General features: G+C 40.7%; 1 protein-coding gene and 1 long non-coding RNA gene across 7 annotated transcripts in view; both read left to right on the top strand.

Annotated features, from left to right (window-relative positions):
• The window catches only part of kcnd3 (potassium voltage-gated channel, Shal-related subfamily, member 3), a 113,183-nt gene that overhangs the window by 61,562 nt on the left and 29,987 nt on the right, over positions 1 to 21,634 (top strand). The gene's annotated exons all lie outside the window — the stretch shown is intronic.
• On the top strand, positions 5,118 to 20,963 carry LOC120744060. The gene is made up of 2 exons (XR_005698290.1): positions 5,118 to 18,182; positions 18,218 to 20,963. It is a non-coding gene; the product is annotated as an uncharacterized LOC120744060 (long non-coding RNA).

The following is a 21,634-nucleotide window of genomic DNA, read 5'->3' as shown; positions in this document are numbered from 1 at the left end:
GTCACCTTTCCCATGAAACATCATATGCTACAAGTTGTGCTGCAAGGCTAATGCCATACAAGTTCATCATATCAGATGCAGTGCAAGCATACACTCATACGTGGAAAGAATAAATAAGGAGACAAATTAGTCTAAAAGCTTTTGGTTTTTTTTTTTTAGTTTAATTAATCTGGTAAGAGATGTCTAACTTATCTAAACATATCTAAACATGGACACCGAATTAGTTTCAATGGCTTTGAAATCTCAGCATCAGCTTTAACGCCAACAGAAATTAGCTGGCAACTAAAAGCACAATTTGAGATGAAATGGGGGGGAAAACGCTGTATGAGCTATTTACTGCTAATCACTGCAATACAGTTAGTCTAATCTGATGTGATTTACATAATAAACGGCAAATTACAATATTTACAGATTTTTATTCTGTATTATGATTGCTCATAATTACTTCACTGTTGCTACATAAAAGAAAATTGTGGGGTTTTTTTCTTTAGTGGAATGAGTGAGTGTTGTCACGGTAATCTTAATGAAATAATGATCATTTTTCAAATATTTGTGTGTATTTGCTCACACGGCTACATGCAAAGTACTCATGTAGTACTGTCAGGTGACCTCATCCTCATTAAGATGCATGCTTTAGCTCACACAGTCATATGCGCGCACACACACGCACCACTTCAAGGAGAATAATAAAACAATATACACTTGTATTTTTGGAGACATTTCTCATCTAAGCACAGTGACATGCTTTATCCCGTGCCGTCTATTCATATGCCCATAAATGAAAACTATTCTAGCACTTACTGGTAATGAAGATGTCTCCACGTAGCAGTTTTTATACCCGGAGACAAACGCTAGTGTGATAACAAAGAGCATTCATTCTTCACTGTGTTTGCATTTTTCTGCTGCAGCCATCCCGCATCTCTTTCTTTTGATGTAATTGTGGTTCCTCCCTCTTAATTTCCTGCTTTTGTGCGTTTGTGTTCACTCCGCCGCAAGCCTACATAAGCCCTACATACACCTCCCATCAGCCCCTTGAGCTCCACATGAAACACCACTCGAGTGCCTGCTGCTTTGGAGTCCAAGCAGCGGGCTGACAGTCAGCAAAGCCTTACAAGGCTATTCTCAGCTGCTGCTGTTGTTACTGCTGATGACCCACCAGACCTGTTCTGTGGTATACTGATGTGGTTCGATATGCAGCGTGGGCCGTGTAGGAGTCACAACACTTGTTTAAACACTCACTCGCTCTGGCTCACTGGAACTCACCCTGCATGCTGAATTTAGCTCTCCAGCTTAGCTCTGTCTTACTGCCTTCACACTGCGTAACTGCTCTCTTTCTTGCTGCATTGCATTTTCCAGCTTTGCTTGCATTCAGTCTTGCTCCGTCACTTCGCTTTGTCTTCTGTTTTTTGAACATTATGCCTCACTTTCTCCTGAGATGTTATTTGTTCTGTGCTCTGTCCAAGACAAAAGGATAACCTCCCCGTTATCTTTTTGTCTTGGTTAGTGTATCAAGAGAATTTTATGCTAGGGTCTCTCAAAAAATCTTTAGGTTTTTTTTGTGTGTTTTTATTTTTAACTAGTTATACTTGTTGTTTGCTTGTTTGTTTTTTTATATTAAAAAAAGCAAAACTGTCTCTTCTTAAAAAGCCCCCATGGGAGCAAAAATTTATTTAGTTTATGTGTCTTCTTAGTCTACAAATAGCTTTACTGAGATGGGCATCGCCACCACAGCCCCAAGGCAGTCGTTGCCTAAAACCACGCTTGAGGGGGATACAGGTTGAAGGCAGAACAAATTAAATGAGCCAGGAATCATTGGAGCCCCAAGGGCATCACATTTTGCCCCAATTAATTGTGTTTGTCAGAGCATGAAAGTCCAAGGTCCCCTCTCTGGCAGTAAGATGAGAGGACAGAAAGGTCTGGTAAGGCTCGTTCTCCAGTGCAGTTCCAGACATCTTATTTCTGTCTTTCCCTTCGTGAGGTGTCCCGGCAGCTGGTGACGCTCCAGGTACTCACAGCTTTGGGGACCGATGAGTTAAAGCAAGTTTAGGTTTTCATCACTTGCCGTTTTAGCAGTTAATTTAAAACAAAGTTTACCGCTCCTGGTAAGTTGATTACATTTCAGCCAATTACGGGTGTTTTGGAACAAGGCTTGGATGCTGTGCAATGGAACGCAGCTTTTGGCTGCGAGGGACCTAAGGCGCTCTGGGTTATTGTGAATGTAATTGTGTGGAACTAAACAATGGAGCAGCATCTACACAGACAGCCTGTGATTAGCCCAGTGCAGCCCTCACAGATGTGTTGTTGAGCCTGTTTGTGCTTTTATGCCTAGTTGGAAGGTTTAATTCTCAAGCTGACATGGTCATTAGATTGCAAGCACAGGGGGGAAAGTCGTTAGGTTTTATGCTCCTTTTGTAGTTTGTTGGCTGAATGACAGTGTAGTGTAGAGGTAGCTGCCATGTCTTGCCTTGGGTTAATGTTTTGAATAGAATGAAGTGTAACATCTAATTTGGCTCTTGTAAAGGTCAGAGCACCCACTTTGACTTGGGAGTAAATGTGCAGTTGCTCTGCTGGGAGCCCTTGATGCTTTTTGTTTTGTGGTTTTTGTTTTTTTTGGGGGGGGTCAGAGTAAAAACCAAGCTGATGGGGGTGAAATATCCGTTCTGACAGCTTTAACGTCAGTTCTCTTTTAGAGATGAGATGTGAGAGAAAGCAAGTGTTTATCTTGTGTGTTCTGAATATATGAATGCTAATTGCAGATCAAAGGCAACTTTCTTACCCCCAGACATGCAGCAAAGAGGCAAACTTTAGCTTGTTTATTTGGCCAAAGGCTGTTTCTGTGCTCCAGGCCCACACACATTGCATTGCCATGTCTTACAGTGCATGCACACCAGCACACAGTGTCTTGTGTTTACTCATCAGTAAATCGTTTGCGAACTGCAATTGGAAGAGTTAGACCAGGGGTCGGCAACCCTAGGCACGCGTGCCACAGTTGATGGCACGGCCATAGTTGGACTGGCATCGGGCATACCTGGCATTTGCTCGGTGGGCTGATGATTTTTTATTTTTTTTGTAACGTTATAAACATTGAAAGGTGGCGGATTGGCCAGATGCTGGCCGGTGTGTAAAAATAACTCAGTTGTTTGGTTGAGGCTATGGCGGAGCCTCCACAGATTCAATAAAATTAACAAGTAGGCCAGCAGGTGGATGAGGGAGATCGGAGGCAGGACGAGGAGAGACCCGAGGCGGCTGCCGGTCCGAGCGTCAGGTGAACTGAACTTCAGGTACAAAGTTATGACCTGCAGTCTTCTGCAGTCTTCTATAAACCAAGGTTAGGTGGAGTTTATTTTCGTTGTGCTGACTTTTTACAGTCAGTTACAATAACTCATACTGCGTACTAGCTGGCATGACGGAGTTTCTGGGTGGGTGCTTTGATGTTACTGATGTTGAACTTTATTTAATTCATAAGGTTAGTTAGTAGAGTTGCCAACCGTCCCGTTAAAAGACGAAGTCCTCCCGCATTCAGAGAAATTATTGCGCGTTTCGTGTTGAGCTGAGAGGGAACGCAGTTTGTCCCAGACTTCAGCTACAATGAAAAACACACAAAGTTAGAGTTATTCTGTGTCTTTGCTGCACAGCTGCCTCTTCTCCTCTCATTCTCTCCCCTCGCTCTCCTGTTGCTACTTTAATCATGAAACTGATCAATGATCAGCTGATCGGCTTTTCTCTCTTGTTTATCACTTTGCGCCAGAAAGAGGAAACCAGCGGATGTCGCGCTAAACAACAGCAGCGCGTTTAAGCTTGATCAGCTGTTGTTAGAATTTATTTAATATTAATTTCTAGTATCAGCTGATGTTTGCTGGAGCCACAGCTGTAAAGCTGCTGGTCATGATGTCGGTTTGGATATGTGGTGAGAGGGAAACATGAAGATGAAACCAGGAGATGTCCTTACTGAATCATCAGAGCTGAACAGGTGATGGAGAAACAGGTTTACCTTTTAGGTGACATGGATGAGTTGAAGTTATGAACTGTTTCTGAGAGACAAATAACACCAGGATATTTTTCTAAGTAGCTGACAGCTGGTAACTGTGCAGGGGCGGGTCTAGCAAAGTTTTGCCAGGGGGCCAGGTGGGGCATTAACAGGGAGAGGGGGGCACAAATACTTTCTTATTTTCATTTAAAATGTCTGGCTGTTATTAAATCATTATCTGAAGCTTATGTATAGAAATCATACATATACCAACAAGACTGAACATCACTGTCACCACAGCGTTTGTTTTCATTCAAAGGCTTTATGGCTTTAATACCTGGGGGGCCGGTCTCTAGTCAAAATGCCCGGGTTGTTTTTTTTGTCCCAGTCCAGCCTTGGGCACGACACACAGTGAGTTAGTCTGAGAAGGTGCATCAAAAAATAAATGGCCGCGCCAGCGGTGCACATCACAAATCAGCTCGCATAGACACATTAGTTGTGCCGCTTCTTAATGACGGTATCTTAGCTAACAACCCCAACTACCAGATTCAACTTGTAATTGGCTAAAAATAACTTAGCCTACCAGTGAGAGGGACGTTGTTAGCTTTCCACATTCCGACACTTCAAAAGCTTCAGCAGCTGTCTGCTCAGCATCAGCACCACGGAGATACACGGATACATCCGTAGACTCGAGACACAATGTGTTTTTGGGACTTTCAGGTGTTTGGACCAATGTTTTCTTTTCTGATCAAACCAGAAATCTTTAATGAGCAGCTGGATTTGTCTCGCATTAACTGGCTGAGTTAATGCCAGTTAATGCAACATCGAAGCAGCTGGAATCCACAGCTGTGCGTGTTCATGGAGCTGCATGTTCACCTGCTGGACATCACTACCTGACAAGTTTAACTGTCTTCAGAACATTGCAGAGGCCTTATTGACAGTATTTGGCTCTACATATCTGTGTGAGCAGGTTTTCTCTCACATGAGTCCTCAGGTAGCCTCTGAATGCTGGACACTGGGAGACCTGTGTCTCTGAGTGGGAGACCAGAGATCACATTAACATGTGTGTCTCTGTATTAACAAACATGCCATATTGGCCCAGTTTATTTTTCTTATCATTGTTGTGAGGAGACCATAAATAGCATTTGTATTTTCTGTTGTACAGTTCATTTGCTGTTATGGATAAAAAGTCTTTTTTTTGTTTCAAAATAGCTGATAACTATTCGCTGACAGCTGCCAACATCTGCGAACATATATAATTCTAGAAAGTGGTTCTACACAGTGTGTAACTGTTAATATAGAGCGTTATTACATTTATTGCTAATGCAGTGATATGGCACACTGACCTCTGAGGAAATGTTAAATGGCACTCGCCATCAGAAAGGTTGCCGACCCCTGAGTTAGACCATCATTCAGTCTGTAGCGCTCCACATAAATTAATGGAATAACATCCCACATCTCAGTGGTGTATTGTACAATAGCCATGACACCCAAGCCTGCTTTATGATCGTAACATTAACATAACATTAACCTAGTCTATACAGAGATGTTTTTTCTAATCTTAGGTCCTAGGAAATATGAAATACAGTAGAAACGGGTAGTTTTGCACTTAGAAACCCCAAACAAAAGACAGCTTGACAGGTATAAAATAGTATTTCTGAACCAACAAGGTGATTCCTAAAACGCTATTAGACAAGAAACTTGGCATATCGCTGCATGGTGTGCAGTGTGGTCTTAATAATTTGGGGAAACTTGACAAGTAGAGGATGAAAGAAAAAGTGACAGGCTAAAAAAAAAAACTATCTGCAGCTGATAAACAGTATCTAAAAGTCATGTTCTCAAATAAGAAAATGGAAATAAAACGGGTAAGACTCGACATGAGACCAGAGAGATGCATCTGGTCCTTCAGCTGATCCATCTACTGTTCGCTGGAGTCTCATCAGAAATGGTCTCATTTCTGGAAGGCTGGCTGTGAAGAATTCTTAAGGAAGGGAAACATGGAGGGAAAAGTCTGAGGAATGAACTGGACTAAAAATCAGTGTCAACAGGTCTTATCCAAACCTGTAACTACTGGTATACCTCTAGCCATAAACCTAAACCTTACCAAATAACACAAAAAAACTATGCAAATAATTTTAAATTTTTTCTCATTTTCTAGGAACTAGAAGTTGCTTAAATATTCTGTAATTTATACAAAGACTATTATTAAACACATCAAAATCCCAGTTTTGCCTCAGGATATCAAATATCCTATCCTATTCTGTCTACATCTGTAAAATACAGTCAAGGCTCTATTATTTTGGGGGCAGCCAACATCTAAAGAAGAGCTTTTGAATGTCATTCAACATGCCTAACGAACTATTTCTAAAAGTACTCAAAGAAAGCTTGCCTAAGACTGTTGAAGAAGGTGGTCTCCAACAAGGTGGTCATACCAAGTATTGAAGCTTGTTAGAACTGTACAGCTGCAGAACTCGGTTTCTATCTTTTTTGCTGCACCAATTTCCAATTTTCCCAGTAAAATACGAAGAAACAAGGGCTGGATCAAGGCTTTTGCGTATAAGCAAGTGAGAAGCGGGAAATCTTTATGCTTGTATTAAATTATAAGACACGCTAAAATGGAAATGAAATAATAGTCACGTACATTTACGCTGATACAGCTTCATTCTCCTGTCTTGCAGACTTTGCAGAAGCTTTCAGTGCATCCCTAAAGGCTAACCACGCAGAACAGAATGTCCACCTGCACTTTTTCCAAAACCCTGTTAGGTGTTTGTTTTGAAGCTGGTAACTCAATTAACAGATTGTACTGTAAATCTTTACAAACAACAGGGAAATGTGTTTCGCATTTTGCAATTTTTGGTCATTTTCTTGATGAAGATGATACGATTTGTGTCATTTTCTACATTTTAAGTTACAACTCAGAGAAAGTTGATGAGTAGAAATAATAGTTTTCTCTATGAAGGGCCTACTTTCTCAAGGAAATCTGTCCTAAACTGTTTTTACTTGCTCAAGAGAGTGCACTTAAACTGGATTTTAAATGAGTATTTTGCTCTCTGTTGACACCAGTTAGTTAGCAGAACGTTCAGTAAGTGGAAAGTGAGAAATAATTCATTTGATCAGGGTCCCCTTAGGTTAGATGAAAATCTCTTTAGAACGTCTCTCTTAAGGTTAAACAGGATGGCCCTTAGCAATCACTTTCAGGCACTGGAGCAGTGCGCACACACACGCACGCACACACACACACACACACACACACACAGTGTGTAGCAGAGTTTATGTGTAGCTACTGAAAAGCCCCCTGTTGCACTCTGCTCTCTGAGCACAAAGACACAAACGTACAGCAGCAGTTGATTTAGATTGTTTTCCACCATCTTATAGTTTTTTGTCCTCAGACAGACATGTTTCTAAAGGCAGTCGGCAGTGATGCGTATCTGGGTCTTTGGATCTGGCTGAAGGTATATTTTATGCCTGCACTCGTGTGTGTGCAGTCAGGTCTTAGAGTTGTATATTTCTTCCTCGGCGGTGCTGAAATGTTTTGACAGTGCGACTGGCCTCAACATACACAGCTCAGTGGAAGGAATGTCAGGCTGTGAAAGACTAACTGTACTGTAGAGCTGTGTGCGCGCGCCTGCGACTGCTTGAATCTGCAAATAATGTATATGCAAGAGGCAAGTGTGTGTCTCTGCGTGGGGGTTCCTTTTCTGTGTGTGCATCCTTCTCTAACACTGCGTGTATGCTGAGATAGAAGAACCAAATGAGGTCTTAGTATTAATGTGCTGTTTTCTCTCTCCATGCAAGCGTTGATGAGGGATTTTGGAGGAATGCAAAAACAGAGGATCTGTGTCTTTATCGCAAAGGTGGCCATAGTCGAATCTTTTTTCTTTGTTTCTTTTTTGGTGTTATCGTGAATACTGTTGTCTCTACAATAGATATACCCAGGTAGGGAATAACACTAAATTTAGAAAGGGGGAAACATGCAAGCATCCTAAAGCTGGTCAAGAGCAGAATGGGCTGGTAAGTGAGAGTCAAAGATTGCCTGGTACAGCAGCTGCTTGGTTGCATAGACGGAAATGATGGGAGCAGGGCGCTAGAACAGCCAGCTGGACAGAGCAGAGAGCAGGGCAGGGCACGCGGTGGAGAGGACCAGGCATGCCGGCTGTCAGGCAATCTGCACAAGCAACAGAGTCAGGTGTGTTACAACATTCTTCTGGGAGGACTCGAGTTGGCACGAAGGAAGTCAGATATGGCTGAGGAAATGAAAAGAAGCCGGCTGTGTGTACACGTGTCTGTCAGCAACTGTTATGTCTACATAGTTATCTCAAGTGTGAGAGCATATGCTTCAATAATAACAGTCTTTCTGTAACACATGGGCGATTTCTCCTTTTTGCTCTTCAACCCCAGTGCTCACGTCTACCGTATATCACATGCACGAAAGCTATCCACATGAAACGTTCTAGATGACAAAGCGTTTCACAAAAAAATGTAACCTGTCCACAGTGAAGTGTCAGATCCTATAAAGTGATATACTGTACAAGAACACACTAGACTGTGTCTGGCTTTCCAAGTGTGTGTGTTTGGACATAGGCCAAACAGGGATCGCAGCCAAAGAAGGAAGAGTTTAATACAGAACACGTCTTAAAGGGAGGGTGAGGGAGCAGCTCATCTGCCCACAGAGAGTGGCAGAGGTTAATGCAATCCCTTTAAGTGGACACAGAGCCGGTTAAGAGGCAATCAAGTGAGCAAGAGACTAAATAAATCATCTATTGATGCTCACTTTGATCATAGCGTTGCTTTCTTTAATCCATAATAAACTGACAAAGATTTCACATGAGACTTTCTCTTCCTGAATAGTGTTTTAATATTTATACAAGTTTTGATGTTCATGCGTGCAATTTGTGTCTACAGCTTGTCTTTCCCTTTTCTAAGCCTTACAGATGGAATTGTTATTCACGCTGTGATTCAAAGTCTCCTAACATCCATATCTTTGCTGATGAGTCGAGTGAGTCTGAACAGCAGCACAGTATGCTTTTTTTAAGGTGTTATTGACGAATGCTTTTGGCTCCTATTAGGAATAAGAAAACCGTGAAAAGTTCATTTAATCTCATAACTACGTTGCTTTGATGCTTTGTCTTTTGGTTTTGGTTTTTTGTTCGTTTTTTGTGTGAATGTGGTCGGTTGTATTCACGTGTTTTTGCATATATAGAAGTAAGTCAGGGGAGGACGGCTGCATGCCAAACAACATGATAGACTGACTGTGTACAGCATTAGAGATCACTGTCTGATGGATTAGAATTAGTGGCATTAGCAGTGATGGGTGATGGAAATTATTTGTGATGCCTGGATTCACCCATCTTCCATCCTTCCCAGCTGATCCTATTAGTACATGGAAGCTTTAAATCATCCCGATGTTCTTGTTAGTGTAAGTGTGCGTAATAAACACACGTTTGCGTGCATACGAGTGCTGTTAGCCACATGTCTAGCATATTTACGCATATGTATGAGTAGGTGAAACATACCACAAACCCTGATCTGAAAGCTTATTTCTGTCAAAGACAGCACGTTTCCTCGCTCCTCCGTTCATCACCATGGTTTCTAATTGGCTTATGGTGTATGTTAACAAGCTGTCCCTTTCATATTCGCCCATTGCTTTTTTTCTGTGCTCTGGTTTATTCCCCAGCAGCCCAGCAGAGTCACTTTTTTCCATCCCACTCATCCTTTGAAGGTTATTTTTATGTTTGACCTTGAGGAAAAGCTGACCTTTCTGAAATTAAAATTTAATAGTGCTTGCATGTAGCCTGCCCCCCTTTCTGCACTTCCACCCACCCACTGCTCCCCCTCTCCCTCTCTCTCTCTCACACACACATACATACTCCATCAGTCAAGACACAATCTGAGCAGAATCAATACATGAAATGTAAGAGTAGCTCAGCTCAAACACCCTCTCCTCTCGGTGCCACACTACATCAGGGGACCTCACCTGATGGTCTGCTTACTGTTTTGGCAGGTGCTAGATCAACAGCCTTTTACTTGTCTTTATGTGGCGTTTTAAACTATGACTTAATACTCCTGTCTCTAAAGGTGCAATATATATTTTAAAACAGTTAAATCATCAACTAAACTTATAAAAAAGACTATTTTAATTTATTATGTCAGATATGTTGATATATTTGGTCTACAGATCATTCTGGTGCCACATTGGAGTGGTTTACTACGTAGAGCTGCCACCCAGGCAAAAGAAAAATAGAAGTATATCACGTTATAATGTGAAAAGCATATTGTTCTAACAATATACTTGTCATGTTTGTACAATATGGTATCACATTATTACAGTATACAAAATTATCACGTTCGTACAATATAAATATTATATTGTACGAACGTGATAATTATGTATATTGTAATAACACATTTCCCTAATAAGAAAAAGATTGTCAGTTTTATGTGGCGAGGTTGTGTCAGGAAGGACATCTGGTGGAAAAAATCTGACAACTCAAAAATGCGGAGTTACTACTTTGGTAGTCCTTTGTGAATTAGTCAGCAGCCGGAAGTAGCTAGCATGAGGTTAGGCAGCAGCCTGTCTAACCTTGTAATACCACTCTGCATCTCAAGAGGCAGTAGTGAGCAGGCTATGTATTGCAGCATTTTGTAATGTTACTTCATTGTGGAGCAAAAGTGAGATTACCTTGTTTAAGGGGCAAGGATAGCTCAGTAGACAGAGTGGTAGAGTGGTGGCCCCATGATCTGAAGGCCTGGGGTTCGATTCCCCTGAACAGCTACCCTGAGGTACACCTGAGTAAGGTACCGTCCTTACGCACTGCTCCCAGGGCGCCCAATGGCTGCCCACTGCTTCACTGAGTGAATGGGTTAAATGCAGAGAGGAATTTCCCCACGGGGATCAATAAAGTATACACTTAATATTGTTAGCTTTCTACTTGTTCATTGGCAGCAACGACTGATCTGTGAAAGCATTTCATAACACCTGGAGGAAGTGAAAAGCAAGTTTTTATACACTGTTTGGAACATTTTCTCCCGATCTGCTCACAGTGCCATGAAGCGATTATCATCCCAAATAGAGGAACCAGACTCGGTTAAAGCTTTTCCTCTAAATTTTCTTTGTTTCTTTGGAAACAACCAGTTTCTGTAGACAAGCATGACGTCAGATGAGTCATCCGCAAACAGTTACCTTTTGTGCTTTCCTAAGCTATATTTTTAGCTAGATAGTTACACATACTGTCAATGTGCTCTACTTAACTGCTTTCCAATTTCTTACTTAATCTTTTGTGTCTCCAAAGCATGTCCGTTTCTCATTTTCCCTGCTTGCCTCTCTTTATTTCTCTCTGCCAGAACCAGAAGAACAAAGACCGATCGTTTTAATTTGATGCACTGAATATTCTATATTTTGTAATAGTAGTTTTGTTTGCTTTCATTTTGCATGATATTTGGATGCTAAAAAACCCCACACATACATACATGCTTCTTTTAGTAATTTTGGACAACTGGTGAAAACAGAGACAAAGCCTGCATGGACAGAAAATCTGTCTCACAACAAAATGAATGAGAGCTGGCAACTCTGAATGTTACCTGAAACATTAGGTAAAGGCTTATCTACTTGGCTAATGTTACCTATTACGCATCTGGTTACCTTACCGTCTAAAAATAAATAAATAAAAATGGAAAAACTAGGCTGTTCCATAGCAGCGGCATCAACCCCACTGCTGAGCCTAATGCTGATGAAGGTCAAGCTCAACTCGATCTGATATAATGTATTTAAATAATTATTTTGGAAGTTTTCCTAATAATGTAAGTTTGCCCAATGTAATAATATGATGTAATAGGTTAATTGGTGCTGTCAATGGGTTTCTTTTGCCTCCAGAATGGCTCCTCATCAGTACAGCCCATAACTGTAACTCTAATGGACCATTTTGAACTAATCCAACTATAAATGTAAAAAATGAAACGGTTAATCATTTTTAGTTCAATTTTAATTTTATACAGTTATCTGCTGAGTTCTTTGCCGTGTAGAGTGAATTGTGAGCGAATAGCTGCTTCTCTTCTGACAGAGTTTTAGTTAAGTGTGCTGCGTGCTGTATCCACAGTTGCTGTTAAACAGATACTGCAACACAAACCCAGTCTTCTTTACATGTCACAATACATGACCAGTGTAGTCTCCCATCAAAACCTAACCTAGCAACCTGACACAGCACCCACACCCACCTAACTCCGTGCTTCTGTTGCTCCTGACCTACATGGCCAAAGATCAAATAGCTGTGCACGATTGCACATTAGCCTACATCTCTATTCTGATTCGAAAATACCGTTTTCTCTTGACGTAGAATGGTAGAGTTTCCGTGTGGGATGTACCCTGCCTGGGTATACGCTTACAGAAAGAGCTGGGATGTAACTTGGCCCAACAGTAAAGGGCCAGCATTTCAGTTCAAATTTAGCAGGAGAGGGAAAATGCCAGGGATGAATTAGCGATGTGTTGGAAAGCTCCAGAGGAGTGGAGAATGGGGACTAGTAGATAAATAATGCCTACCATAGTACAGTAAACATTGCGTGAGTGGGTGTACAGATGGGTGGATGCACTGTAGGTGTGGAAGCACAGTGTGTGCTGTGCTGTATGGTGCATACTTGTAAAAGCATACAGCATATATTTACAGTGACATTCGACAGCTTATTTCTTGCACCCACACAGCCAAACAAAAACACCTACATGTGCACTTCCCCCACCTGTCTGTGCTGCTTGTTCCTGTTGTGAGTCATCTGCCCAGTTGGAGCATACACACGTACAGGCAAACGCACTTACATACACACAGGTGACAAATTCCAATAAAGCTCAGAGCAGTTTTCCAGTATGTGTGCACAGACTGTCTGACATTTGGTCTGTGCCCTGGGGGTTTCAGCACATCCATTCCACCCCAGCAAAGAGGCCTGTCACTGGACCCTCATCTCTCCTGCAGGTAGCATCCCTGGAGCTCACCTGTTATCTCTCTGCCTCCTGTGCCTGAAGCTTTCCCCAGACTGCCCAGGGTGCCCCCTCTGTTGAATTACACACACACAAGCACACATGCCAGTCTCGCCAGGCAGTGAAATAGGACAGGAGGCTGGCTGGAGACACCTCTCCTGAGTCTAAGTGATGCCCTAGTTTCTCCTGCAGCCTACTTTTCTCCACTAGCACTCACATCCAGAGAGCTACCTTCACCATAAACACAGACGCATCCTGACATGCTGACTGTTGTTAACTTATGCCAAACTTGATTTAGGTCATCATTGCTATTTATGTAGTCTTTGATTCTCAAGTTTAAAATATTTTAGAACATTTTCTGTAGATTTCACTGGTTTCTATCATGCTTCCTTTTCCTGGAAGGACTTGTCAAGTTGTGACACGTTGTTATCATAGACACTCTGACCGGACAGCACATTGACCAGCCTAAAGCAGATTTAGAGGCATCAGCCAGCTCTAGTTAGGTGCATTGACTGCCTCTCAGTCAGGCTTGGTCATAGATCCGTACAGTCGATGCTTCCGTCGTGTTGGACACTGATGAGAAAAGCCATGTTGGCCATGTTCACAGTCAATAAGTCAGGCAGCGTAAAACAGTATGTGATAAGCTTTGCCTGCAGCTAGCCGATATTCTTGGCCACAGATAAACAATCTGACAGAAGCATCTTTGATTCAAAGAGGCATGAGCAGCAAATTGTGTGTATCAATTGCCGCTCTCCCCTGAATTCGCATTCAGTGATGGAGTGAGCTCGACCTTTGCTGGATATTCTTCAGTCGCGTGTAGTAAAGAAAAGTGTATTTTTACTGTATTTTCAACTCTACAAAGTTTATTTTAAAGGTTTAGAGTACATAGAGAAGAGCGCCTCTGAAGTTGCAGCTCTCAAAAACTAGTCAAGTATGAATTACACTTAAATCAAATGGGTTGAATGCTCACCACTGATAATTTAGATTAGTGCTAAATGCTAACAGCGCTGGCCCTGCTACCACAAATGGGTTTTGGTGCCGCTAATGGGTAATGTAGCCACGCTCAAATGTAACCTGCCGCTGATGTTAATGTAACCCTTTTAACCGCATTGACATGGCACTCTGTATGCTGCTCAGCATCGCAGCACTCACGAGGTCCCCATGACAACAGGCAACATCAAAGAACTGAGGATAAGGGCTGGCTGTGTTACTGAAATGGATGACAGTTGAGGAATAAATGTGTTTCTAGGGTGGATAAATGACTGAGCTCTAAAATAAGACCAATATTTAGACAATATAGAGAGGTAAATTAATAATAAATAGGAGGACACAGCCAGTGAGCCTGTGTGGACTGTTTACTTCATCCCACCCCCCTTGAGCTGTTTAAATTGATTGGCTAGACACCAAATTAATCCAGAAAACATCTCCATAGCATATTACAAGTTGTGTTGCCTGAAAATGGATTCACCTGTTCAGTCACATGGAAGCAGAGACATAAACAGTAAAGCAGAGCTTAATTAATTCCCATCTCCTTTTGAGAAAAAGTTCAATGGTTCAATACTCGAGTCAAGTCAATCGTTCTAGACCTGCTGCACCCACCAGGGCCTTTGAGATGGCTTCTTAAATTGACTTTGTTGGCACATGTGGCTACCTATTGATGTGCTGACATTGAATTAGGCCGCAAAAACTTTGCAGTAGCCTTCTGGTAGAGAGACCTGAGCCAGAGAAATTTAAAAAATAATTGGATCACCATTGAGTTTTATGTTGTTGCATTACAGTCACGTGCAGTACCAGAAATGAAAAACAGCAACACCCACTGACCGTAACTGCTATAGGCAACTGCACACACAAACACTCACAGAAGCACACAAAATGCTTTACGAGCACACAACCAAGCCCACAAGTACACATTCACACTCGACAGCAGGAAATGGTCTGACCAAGTTAAACAAATGAAATCACTGTGACCTGAATGAGAGGCAGAGTAGATCTGACATCCAGAAATGTACTATTCTCTCTCCCTCTTTCCATCAATTTATCTCTCCTCCCTCCGTCTCGTTCGGTCTTTGTCTCTGTTGGGGTCACCCTCAAATCCCTCCCTTTCTTTTTGTTTCCTCCCCACTGATGTCTCTTTTTTCACATTTGCATTTCGCTACACACCCTTTCCCTTAATGTGTTTTTTTTTTTTTTTCATCTCTTTGATCTCAGTGTGAAATCTGTGCGGGAACCAGCCGTTCGGTCACCTTGCTGTAATGATGACAGACTTAACTGCAGTGTGGAGATGACCCCTGAACTCTCAGGCTGTGGCCCTTTCTCTTTGTCCCCTCTCACCTCTAGCCTTATCTCGCCACACAGTGTTGCGTCTTTTCATCTTTGAAAATCAATACCAGCAGTTGTTAAAGTAAAGGAAGGGCTCAAATCAACTAGGAGCAAGTGTTGATCATTAAAAAAGAATTAGATATGATTGAATATCATTAGATACATAACGACTGGAGTATATCGATTACACTATGAAATGGCAACCTTTTCTAGTTTTGACATGTTATGGTAATGTCAACCTGCAGATCTCATTGCCTGGTTTCATGTCAAACATAAGACCAGGCATATGATAACAAAATTAAGATGGCAACATTGTTGCGACTAGAAAAGAAATTGGTTGTCGCCTGGTGAATTTCTTTACTGTCAGACTGATTGTAGTTGCTGTGACCTGCTGGTTGGACCGAGGTTGAATATGCTCCACTCTCAAACTTTGGATGACCAAACACATTGTTGAAAGCTTGCAAATAACTGCGATAATAATAATAATAATAATAATAATAGCTCAGTTATAAACACAGAGAGATTGGCAGCATTTTGCAATCAGTCTGAGCCAATGAGCTCATTGTTATCTTTTTGCATTAGGGAACTCAGCCCAGTTGGTTGCCAGCTGGTTGTAGTCTGGTTATATTCTCGTGTAAAAGCAAGGCTGCTTATGTCATTTTAGAGGTAAATTTCCATTCTGTAGCAACTAAGTCACTATTTGTGCAGGAATTTCTGTTTCACATCTCTGAGGTTCCGGCTGGAGTCTGAATGTTAGTCATTAATATTGATTTTTGTGTATGCTGATAGCAACAGATTTACATATAATTGCCAACTTGACCCTTCAAAATGATAACTGTCTGATAAGAGACAGACTCTATCTTAGACATGTGTCTTGACAGACCAAAGTTGCTTTGTAGATGGCAACTGACTGTTAGAGGGTGCATAACTGGTACCTATATCTTTGAAGCAGCTGTTTCAAAGCCAGCAAGATTACAAGTCAGTTGCAAACAGTCAGAATAATTGTGGTCATGCGAATGCTTCCAATCACTGTTTTCTCTTGTGTGACTGTGGTATAAAGTAGTAAGCTGGGTTTTTGGGGGTTTTTTCAAATTGCAATTTTTCATGAGTGTGAGCACACAACTTACAAATGTAAAAGTGACAGTACTTTGGTATCTGTCCGTTAACACAAATGAACAGATACACTAAAAATGTTAAAAATAATCCTCAGACTGTGTAGTGAGTGATTTTTGGCTAGCAGACATGATGAAGAGGTCAAGTTCAGTGACTTGAGATTAGCGGCAGTGAAGCCTAGCAAACAGTTGTCAGCTACAGCTGCCTGAGTCACAGCACCTGTCAATCAAACCCCTCACTCTAGTATAGACATGGATATGTTTTTGTTTTCTTTTGTTTGTTTCAAATCAAAATGAACCCCAGCGGAGTGGTTATGACATTTATAGAAGCCAAAACTGTTTTTGTGCTAGGGATCTCAGTCATGCTAGTGGCTACTGCAGATGCAGTAATTCCACAAGGGTAACAGATACATAGCTTTGGACTAATTGCTAACACTGGCATCCAAACATGGTTACAGTAACAATGTTGACATCCTGATTTTGAACTCATAAAGTTTAATGTGTTCACCATCTTGGAGTTTTATATTACTGTATTTTGAATTTAACATCAAGTATACTGGTGAGCGTACATCAATAATAGTTTCAGCTAGAGTTGGGAATTGATAAGAATTTAGTAAATCCGATTCCACTGCCGATATCACTCATCTATTTGATTCCTTATCGAAATTAATTACATGCTGCATGGTCAAATGTTTGTGAATGTTAATATTATTTCCCCCTCTCTGTTGTGTAAACTCAAGTAACTGAAAATAATGCAGTACATTACTTAATTACACCCAGGAGAAAGACATTTCTTATGCTACTTGTTACGTTACTTTCATGTTACTGTGTAAAATGATCTGAAACACTAGTTTCAGCTAGTTTAGCATTAGCATTCTGTGCTTGCAAAGAGCCAAAGTTGTGTTAACAGTATGATGCAGTTGTTCCTGTCCTGGAGCAGTCTCCACTTTATGATAAAAGGGGGTCTAACCCGGTAGACCCTATTTATTCTTGTGGAACCAGCCATCAGATGGGTATACTGTTTTCATAAAAGGGTGAACACGGTCAGATGCAATACTCGGGCAGTGGCATTGAAATAATGGTCAGCTACAAAGAGGTTCAAAGTTTGCTTAGGAAATATCCACCACACGCAGCCTGAACAGCTGATACAAGTAAGGATGTTCCTGTTCTTTACCAAATGTTGAAGCTACCAGAAATTCATCAGACAAGGCAACGTTTCTCCATTCTTCTATTGTCAAATTTTGGTGAGCCTGTACTGATGGTAGCTTGAGTTTCCCATTCCAAATTGTGGCCTTCGGCTGCTGTAGCTCATCTGCTCCAGGGTTCAACGTGCTGTGAATTCAGGGATAGTCTTCTAGATACCCTGGTTGTAACAAGTGGTTATTTGAGTTACTGTTGTTTTTCTATCAACTTAAAGGAGTTCAGTCTCCTCTGAATTCTTGCATCAACAAGGTATTTTCTCTCAGTGTGCTGCTGCTCTCTGGATATTTTCTCTTTTTCTGACCGTTCTCTGTAAACCCCAGCGATAGCATCTAAATCTACAATTTCTGAAATAATCAAACCAGCTCATCTGGCACTAACAACCATGCCATGTTGAAAGTCACTTAAATCACCTTTCTTCACCATTTTAATGCTCGATTTGAACTTCAGCAGGCTGTCTTTACCAGGTCTTCGTGGTAGTCGAACAGATGTACCTAATAAAATGGCTGATGAATGTGTATTGTTGGGATTTGAAAGTTGTCATATAACTCTGTTCTGAATTTCATTCTTTTAATGTTGCACAGTAGGACACATAAAACACTGATGTTGTGGAGGCTGCCGTGTGCCCACCCTGTGAGCTTAAACACAAAGTAAAAGATGCGTCATGTATTCACCTAAACTCTATTTTGTTGCTGTCTTGCATTCAGAGGGAAAAAATCTGTCTCAGCGTTCAAATATTCCTCCAGAGAGTCATGTTTCAACCAAGCTTCATTTGTTCGTGTTTGAAGCTTAATTGAACCACATATCAAGGTAATTGCGCCCAAGTTCCTCAGCCTCTCTTCTCCTTACCTCCACCACACTGACACACTGTATCCAGGCTCACAGAAATAGATGGGCTTCTCTTTCAATTATCAGCAGACATTACTATTTTTTTATCTATACAACCACTCATATCAGGCCCTCCAGGGCTTTAAAGCACTTTAATGCTGTAGATATGCCCATTATCATGACTGTGTACATAACCGACTGTACACACTAAGAATTAGCATATCACTTATAGATATGGAAGCACTACACAAACGTGTTAATGGAAGAACTATTATTTTGTGAATTTGGCAGTATGCAGGCAGTCAGTAGTGCAAGCTTTGGGACTGTTTCTATCTCAGATGTAATTCATATTTAAATGTTGTTATGCTTCTTCTCTTCTGGTAATTGTGTTTGCACTTCCTGGTTACTCTTGAAAGTGGATTCACTGAAGCGTTATGTTGATAGCTGTCTGGTAATCGCTAATTACAAAGACGGGCACATACACAGACTCTCACACTCGTTCATACACACAAGCTCACACATAAATGAGCTGAGCTTGTAACAGGGTCCCTGGCTATTATTCACTGATATCCTGGCAAATATGTGTACTCACACTGCGTAATGGTACTCTTCTGAAGCATCTGTATCAATATATGTAGATTTCTGAAGTGATACTTAAAAGCTTCGAATGGACTTGGTATTCAGCATCATAAAAATTAATTTAAGAGCATATTTTTATAGTACTGTGTAACACAGATGCTAATGTTATAACAACCTGTTACACACTAAAAATACCTTATTTTAAACTTTAACTTTGTACCAACACAGCACAGCATAAATATATTCTGCATCTTTCAACACCTGATGATTACAAGTACGCTGTTTCCTGAAGTCTTCACTAAGACCAAAACATGCAGGCTGTTGATGTAATTTTGGACATCAATCATTTGGAAATTGACTGCTGCATGGCAGGTAGCATAGTTTTTATTTTCTGCCTTGTGGTTAGCAGGGATGTCCCCGGGTACTTATAGCACCTTTCATTGCCGAAATTCTGCAATGCAGTGTTAAAGTGTCAAATACTAATCTATACTAAAACTATTATTGGATTAATGCTTATTTACAGTTACAATTAGTGTTTGTATTAAAGTATTAATACAAACACTGCTGGCTTTGTCTCCTCTAGCTTGCGCTTAGCTTGATGCTGCAGACAGGCAGGCCACACAGCCCCTCCCCTCACTAGCAGCTCAACACTTCTGCAATAGCACAACAAATTTGCAGAGTGTCTGTCTCTATGAAAAGGTTAGTAAAGCTCCTGTTTTAAAAACACACTGAAGTATTAAGCAGTTATCATAAACGTCAATGTTAGCTGTTTAACTATTAACAACTACCTGAGAGCTGCATTAGCCATGTGTTAAAATATCATTCAGATATTGAAAAGCAGGTATGGCAAATTAGTAAAATGACCAAGTGTATAATATCAAAATCTTTGTCATCCCCCCCTCCATGGTATCAAAAATAATATGGTATCGGTGTCATGCTTGAAATTATAGAATCGTGACAACGCATTAGGGATTTATAAGGATTTAATAAGTGCAGATTTATACATATTTTTTGACAGAAGTTTGTTTTGGGGGGAAACCTCATCTGATGCTGTTGGAAAGAGGGGGTTGTACTTTGTCTTGCTTAAACATTGTTCTGGTTTCATGATACAGATAGTACACTCTATCATGACAGATGTTGTGCAAATGATAGACAAAGTGCTATGTCAAAGTTAGCAAATGACAGAAAACAGGCTAGGAATTTTTTTAAAGTTTAACATTTAATATTGAACTAATAACATCGGAATATTTTCATTTTGCTGCAGTAAAAATAAAAGAAAGAAAACAAACCACAAAGCTGTGAGATGTGATGGAGGGAGGAACTGCTGCACAGTGTCAAAGTTGGTCTGTTCCGAGTCACAATGTAGCAAACTGGGTGTGTGTTACAGAGAAAGCGATCCCTCAGGGTGATTCAGTGTACGATTGGTTGTGAAGTGAGTGATGATAATGACCTCTCCTCTGCGTGCAGTGCAGTGAGAGTAATTCCTTTCACTTTGTCAATTTATCTGTGTGTTTCTTTACCGCCTTTCCTTCTCATCTCTTGGCAAATTTAAATGAGGAAGTAACCTATATCCCTAGCTCACAGTGAGGCATATAAAAACTGGATTTTTCTATAAGCTCCCAAATGTATTGTCATATGTGTGGGTGAGAAAGAGAACACTGATCATTATGATGTAGTATTTATATAAGAAATATACGCTATTCTTAAGATATATAACTTTTAGGATGTAATCCACCTAATAAAGCAACCATTTGATAGCTTCATCTTATCATTTTTGCAGTAGTTTGTTTCAAAAAATCTGTTGAACAGTTTTTTCTTTTTCTTTTTTTTCTTTTTCTTTTTTTTTTTTTTTGATAAACATAGTACATGCCAAAATGTGAGGACCTAAATACCAGGCATGCAGACAGATGAAGATAAAGTTTAAGAAGTGAACCTTTAATTTGGCTGAGTAGAGAGTCCAAGGACAGGATTATGCTCAGTCAATGAAGTGAGCAAAGTAAAAGAGGCAGTAACAAAAGATAAAATGTTGGACTGAAAATGATGACATGTTTAGTGCAGATGGCACTGGCTGCCCTCCATGTCAGTCACTGGGGGTCCATCAGATGAAATTATACAGCATGGGACCAATTAAAGTTGGAGCTGAAACTCTGTCTCGAGATGATATTATATTTGCATAATAAATACAAATCTACAATGCACAGATTTGTTACATCCGTGCAAACCTAAACTCATTTCCTAATGTACATAATTTATATTAAATAGTACTTATCAAGAAGGGAATCCCAGTTAATGTACTAACAATTTGAATCTATAATAACCATAAGGCAGCCATCAGGAGCTCTTCCAGCCTTTTGCCGTAGTTTAAAACAAGGTCATTGCTGCAATTAACTTGCCATTCAAAGAGCAGTTATTCACAAAATACCTTTGTTTCCACTGAACTTAAGCTTCAGGCATTTGTATGTTATCTATTCATTTATTTCCCTAGAATATAATTCAAGTTTTAAAGCTGCATTTTATAAGTATTGTACTCTTCGCAGGATCGTGAAGCTGCCCTTTACAAACAAAACATCACCATCCTTAGAAAGAACATCTATTTTTAACCTCCTCATCTTTCTCAATAAGCACGTTTGTGAAGCAGTCATTCCTGCATAAATCTTAGTCAGCCCC

Source organism: Simochromis diagramma, unplaced genomic scaffold, assembly GCF_900408965.1.
Source record: "Simochromis diagramma unplaced genomic scaffold, fSimDia1.1 OVJJ01000387.1, whole genome shotgun sequence".
Lineage (NCBI taxonomy): Eukaryota > Metazoa > Chordata > Actinopteri > Cichliformes > Cichlidae > Simochromis > Simochromis diagramma.
The sequence above is the reverse complement of the archived record's forward strand: the minus strand, read 5'-3'. Positions and strand labels throughout refer to the sequence as shown.